General features: G+C 42.3%; 1 protein-coding gene across 1 annotated transcript in view; it reads right to left on the reverse strand.

Annotated features, from left to right (window-relative positions):
• The window catches only part of nubpl (nucleotide binding protein-like), a 143,542-nt gene that overhangs the window by 131,329 nt on the left and 6,213 nt on the right, over positions 1-6,000 (reverse strand). The gene's annotated exons all lie outside the window — the stretch shown is intronic.

The raw sequence follows: 6,000 nt of genomic DNA on the forward strand, positions 1-6,000 counted from the left end.
TGATTCTTCATTTGTGCTCCTTCCACACCCAGTGTACCATGCATAGTGGACCTGTTAACACAGTGTCATCTCAACATGTCTCTACAGCTACCGGTTTAAGTGTATACGCAGTATACCTGTAACAACTAACCGTATAATAATGGATTGTCGTGTTGCATTGTATCACAGGAAACGTGTCATAACGGCTGGAAAAAAATTGAATGACTAAACATTATTTTACCTCAGTAATTAGAGACGCAGCGTATGCGCACAGAGCTGCCATTCTCTTCTGTTTGTCAGGTGAAGCTTCTGCATGGACCTGAGTGTTATAGCTGCGTATGTGCAGAGGCTCTATTGTCTGGTCCGTTTCTGGGTGTGGGTTCAGACTGGGCTCAGCTGTCCCTCTGTGATTGTTGGGAAAACAAAACACCAGGGAATACGGTAGCAGGAAGCCCGGGCCAGCCTCTGCTGTATTTATATCCAGTCCAGATCAGATGTAGCATGTACACGTTAGCCTGAGTTTTGTGGTGAAAGGCGTGGATGTTCTTTTCTTCTCTGTGAATGAGAAAAAGAGAGGAGGGTAGAGAAGATGAAAGGAAGGAGCAGCAGAGAGAGAAAAAGGAGAGAGAGAAAGAGAGAGAGAGAGAGAGAGAGAGAGAGAGAGAGAGAGAGAGAGAGAGAGAGAGAGAGAGAGAGAGGTGGAAAAAAAGAGTGTGGGAGTTTTGACTGAGGATCCCTGTCTACCAGGTTGGCACTCTGCCATCTGTCAATATGAACAGGAACAAGGAGCTTGAACCAGGCCTGTTACCAACCCACCAGCTCTCAGAGTCAAAGGGGTTGGGGCCTCTCTCAGAACATTGCTCCCCTCATGTCAGAAGGTCAATCAATACAACATCCTTGTTGTCACCAGTGATGTAGGCTCGTACAGGAGAAGGAGGATGACTTTCATCCCTTAAGTAATAAAAAATAACTTTCCTATTAATTAATATAATTCTCTCTGCCTGAGTAATAACACTGTAATTCATTTGACAGTTCACTGCATTGATATTAATATTAATTCAATGAAGACACATGAAATAAGTACTGATTCCAAAGACTCAAACTCTGTTTTTAATGAGTTCCAAAGAAGATGGAGAGTGAGGTCATTCTGTGCTATTCAAAGGTGTAAATGTTGCCCGCAAGAACCTGAAAATAACCAAGACAGTCCCAACAGCAGACACGCAGACTGAACTCACTGTTCTCACTGCTTATTGGTGTTTCTGCATCTCTCTCTCACTCTCTCTCCATCTCTCTCTCTGTCTCTCTCTTTCTCTCTCTATCACTCACTCTCTTTATCACACACTAACACACTTTCTGACACTCTGACTGTCACACACACGCACCCACACACATTCCCTTCTCTCTCCGTCTCTGCCACAAGAACATGAAGTGCAGACCAAGCCAAGGTAATAGCACATCTTTCACCTGGGCAAAATCAATAAGCTTTAGCCCTTACAATACAGGGTGGTGTGGAACCATTCCGCTGCCGTAAAAACAAGAATCGGTTTCAACTGAATTGATGCAGTGAATATACAGATCAAATACTACACACAGGTCACTCTGCAGTACAACTGGCCACAGGCGATTGATTAGATGACGAGCCACACCTCCTAGACATTGTTTGACTGTCAAACATCAATAACTAATCAATAGCCATTGTGTTTGATCAGATCCATACTGGACTCACACACACAATGGCGGCTGCACTCTCTCTAGTGTGCAACCATTCAATATCTTACTCTCTCTTCCAATCTCCACTCACCCAGGTAACCTATAACCTGTCTGTGTGTTATAGCGGTCAGACCACATAATATGAGTGTACAGATGAGGGTCGATAGCAGCATGTCCAGTTACCCCTGCTGTGTTGTAAAAGATGCACAAACACAACACACCATTAGACCATATATACAATCTACATATCTACAATAGATATAAAATGTAAATGAAATAGATAAAAGACTGTGTATAAATACAGTTTTTCTTGATTGCTAACACACAAAAATGGTATGTGTAAGCCATCCCCACAAAACCATTTTGCCAAATCCCAGCATAAAGACCATGTACCCCAATCTTTAAACACAATTTACCATTTTTGACACATTTCTCAGGTTCATTCACACTTCTTTGCAAAAGTCTTAACACACCTCTTACTTTAAGACACAATTATCATCATTATGTCATTCAGAAAACACTGCCATTTGATAAGTAAACTCAAAACAGCGCAATTCAAACACCCTTAACAACCAATTATCCATGTGTAAGCTAACTAACAAGCAAATATACTCAACAAGCAATCAGGGGTTTGGAATGAATACAAAGGTAAGCTCATCTGTACTTTGAAATCATGGATGCAAATATCAGAAGAAAAGGAATAATTGTCCAAATGAGAGGAGGTGGACAAGGGAGAGGAAGAGGCAGAGGAAGAGGAAGAAGAACAACAATCTCAAATGAGATCCATGCCACACTATGACAGAAATCCCTATGACAGAACAACCTTCTCCAAGCCATGGAAGAAGTTTGTGGGGACATTGCTCTTGAGTCTTGTCATGGATGGCTCAGGCATTCAGGGGCATTTTCCCTGCTGTTTGGCTAGAGAAAACATTGCCTGTGATGTTGAGGAAAATCTCTGGCCTGACCCTGGTCAGAGATAGGATGCTGACCCACAATGAACAGTACTGTACTCAAGCTCTGTTACCCAGGTACAAATTATTTGTTTATTTCCTTGTGTTCTTAGCCTTTGTTCCCCAAATTACAATTTACAGCAATACATTTGTGTTGTTGACTAACAGTACTACTATTTGTATACTGTGACCACTACAGTAACAATAGCTCAAAATGCAATTGCTGTATAATGTAAATAGAAAATACACAGCCTGTAAGAAGGACAATTGCAGTAATTGTGAGTTTTATGACATCATGTCAAACTCATGAGGTGGAACATATCTAAAATTCAGGGACACGTTATAGTCAATGGTTCTTGAAAAGCTTTTTATAATAGTGTTTTCAATTCCTCCTAGCAGTGTCTAAAAGGTATTCAGAAGGTTGAATTTATTTGAGGGCTTTGTGTGTATTTTGAATGCAAAGTTAGGTTTATACGACAGATAATATGGTTTTGACTACTGTGTTTGATTTTGGGTCAAAAGCCAAGGGTTGGGCCAAAACAGTGTAAGTATGAAGATGTGTGTTTAGAGTTTGGAGAAAACACAGTACACATTCAAGAAATGTGTCTTAGCAATTGAGAAAAACTGTAAGACATACAATACAATTAAACAAGAAAGATGTATTGTAGATTGCTCTACTTAATCTATGTGTATAATATAAGTATATATGTATATTGTAGTGATAGAATATGTCTGTACTGTAAGTTGGACAAGCTCCCACTTGCTCTATTATTCTGGCCTTGATCTCATACCCTGGAGCTGTATGCAAAACAACTCCTCTACCACTTCCATACAGAGAGGTTTCTCGGTATGTGTGTTATTTTAGACGGATCAGATATTCATATCAGTCTGGTACTCAGCCACTACTATTGAACTAACTTTGGCTGCGCACAGCAACATCACAGTCGTCAAATATGATGTGAGTATGTTAGTGTGTGTGTATGATATATATTGAATACCCCTTCACTATCTTTTCTGGTTAGTTAGTCTCTGTTAGACCAGAGTCTAGCTGGGTCTAACATCTGAACCACTTGGAGTGTGCTGGCTCACTGATCTCAAAGAGAACACACATCACCCTTTTCCCAGTTCTGCTTTAATTGGCGACGAGAATAATATCTACATTTACCAATGATAGTACACATTTCCCTGAAAGATAATAAAGAGAACTTTTCCCCCGCAATATGACTTTGCCCCCACAATATAACTGGTCTCGCGTTTACCCGATAATGGATGAGTCAGATACTTGACAACCCTTTGATATTTGGTTGTGCTAAAGGCAGTATTTTATTGTGTGGGAGGAGAACTAACCAGAGGACTGAGGCTACCACAGTAGGTTAATGCCTGTCTGTTTGTGTTGGCTGTCTCATGGGTTTTTCCTCAGTCTGTCGACTGGCTAGCCAGTTTACGAGGGTTAACAGTTATTGGGGCTAGCAGGAAAACCAGATTAGATAAGATTAGCATTGCTATCAAATTAGAAAAGCAAGCGGAAATAGTTGGTTTAGTTACTGTATGTCTGTGCTTGTTAGGGCCAGCTGGGTTCGAGCTAATTGTTGAGTTAGCATGGCTCGCTTTAGCAACCTGTCCAAGTTTCTTGTTTATGTCTTCCAGCTAAACTTACAGTTGGAAGAATGCAGTGAGGCAAACAGGACTGTCTGTTTCTTACGTCTGAGTCAGGAAGGCCTCGTCAATCTGCCCCCCCCCCCCCAGCCGGCTGTTCAAACAAGGAAACTGTTTTACAATGGACTCCCACTTCTGTAATGAATAGAATAGGATTAGACCAGTACAAATAAGTACAAAACCAATACAGCCTTTTCAAAGGGTACATAAATTAAAATCTGCCCTCTAAATATACTTTATCTTTGTAAGGACATCTGGTCGGCAATATCTATTATATCTTCGTGTCTGTCGAAATAACAGTTATGATGTCCAGCCAGTTGCCTCCGGCAACGGACACGGAGCATCAGTGAACGCTTCATTAGGACTGAGTGACTGCCTCTTCACTGGGGCTCCAACTGACTGACGACAAGCTCATCTCTCCTTCTCTCTATATATTTCCTTCTCTGTCTTTCTCTCTCTATCCATCTATCACTCAGTCTCGTTACCTCATTCTCCCCCGTCTTTCCTGTCTCCCTCTCTCCTTCCGTTGTTATTATCCTGTCTCTGTGTCTCTTTCTTTCTCTCATTCAGCCTTTTATTCAATCCACCAAATCCTTTTTATCCATTTGTGTCATCACCACTCAGAAAAAATGATGTCACTGCAGCAAGTCGCTCTGGATAAGAGCGTCTGCTAAATGACTAAAATGTAAATGTAAATGTGTGTAGGAGTATGTGTGTGTGCATGCTCGTGTGTGTAGGAGTGTGTGTGTGTGTGTGCATGCTCGTGTGTGTAGGAGTGTGTGTGTGTGTGTGCATGCTCGTGTGTGTAGGAGTGTGTGTGTCACGACACAGGCAAAGGCTTGGACAGTCTCATTCGTCCTCTGCAAGGCAGAGGTCACTCTACCTAAACAAACATTGTTACGGTTAATGAATACAGTAATACTGGATGCAAACTACGTTAACTACAGCACGGTTCGGGCTTTTATGAACGTGAAACGTCATTGTGTGGCCACACTGTATTTACTTTATATTAATGCTGTTGCGGCAACATAAAATACGCAACCTCTCAGGTTAGTTTGGTTTGAGTCTGTTGTCCTTTTGTTTTGGCGAGGAGAAATCCGGAGGTTAACCTTTGCCTGTATGGGTTGGTAGCAGCAGCTTGTTGTCCACTGCAGCTGATGCAGCAGTTGTCGCCTACATCCCTGTAGCAACCTCAGCTTTATTTTTAATTGAACCCTGAGGCAAGTTAACGTCAGTGAGCCTCACCATCCCCTGTGCTGTCCCACAGCTCACTCACACACACACACATTCACACACTCATTCACACACACACATACATGCACACACACAAACACACACATAGGTTTTGGTCTTTTCCGGAGGGAGGGAGAGAGAGAGAGAGGGGGGGGAAAGAGAAAAAGAGAAAAAGAGAAAAAGAGAGGTAGAAAGAGAGAGAGATAGATAGAGGGAGAGAGAGAGAGAGAGAGAGAGAGAGGGAAAGAGACAGAGAGATAGAGAGAGAGGGAGAGAGACAGAGAGCAAAAGAAAGAGAGAGAGAATGTACCTTCCTACCATCCAGCTGTACCCAGACTTCAAAAACCCAGTGGCAGGTCCCTGAACCTGGCTTTCTTCTACTGCCTGCACCCCTGCCTACTCTCCTCCCTTCTCCTCTCTCCTCCCTTCTCCTCTCTTCTCCCCTCCTCTCTCCTCCCTTCTCCTCTCTCCT

This window comes from Osmerus eperlanus, chromosome 9, assembly GCF_963692335.1.
Source record: "Osmerus eperlanus chromosome 9, fOsmEpe2.1, whole genome shotgun sequence".
Classification (NCBI taxonomy): domain Eukaryota; kingdom Metazoa; phylum Chordata; class Actinopteri; order Osmeriformes; family Osmeridae; genus Osmerus; species Osmerus eperlanus.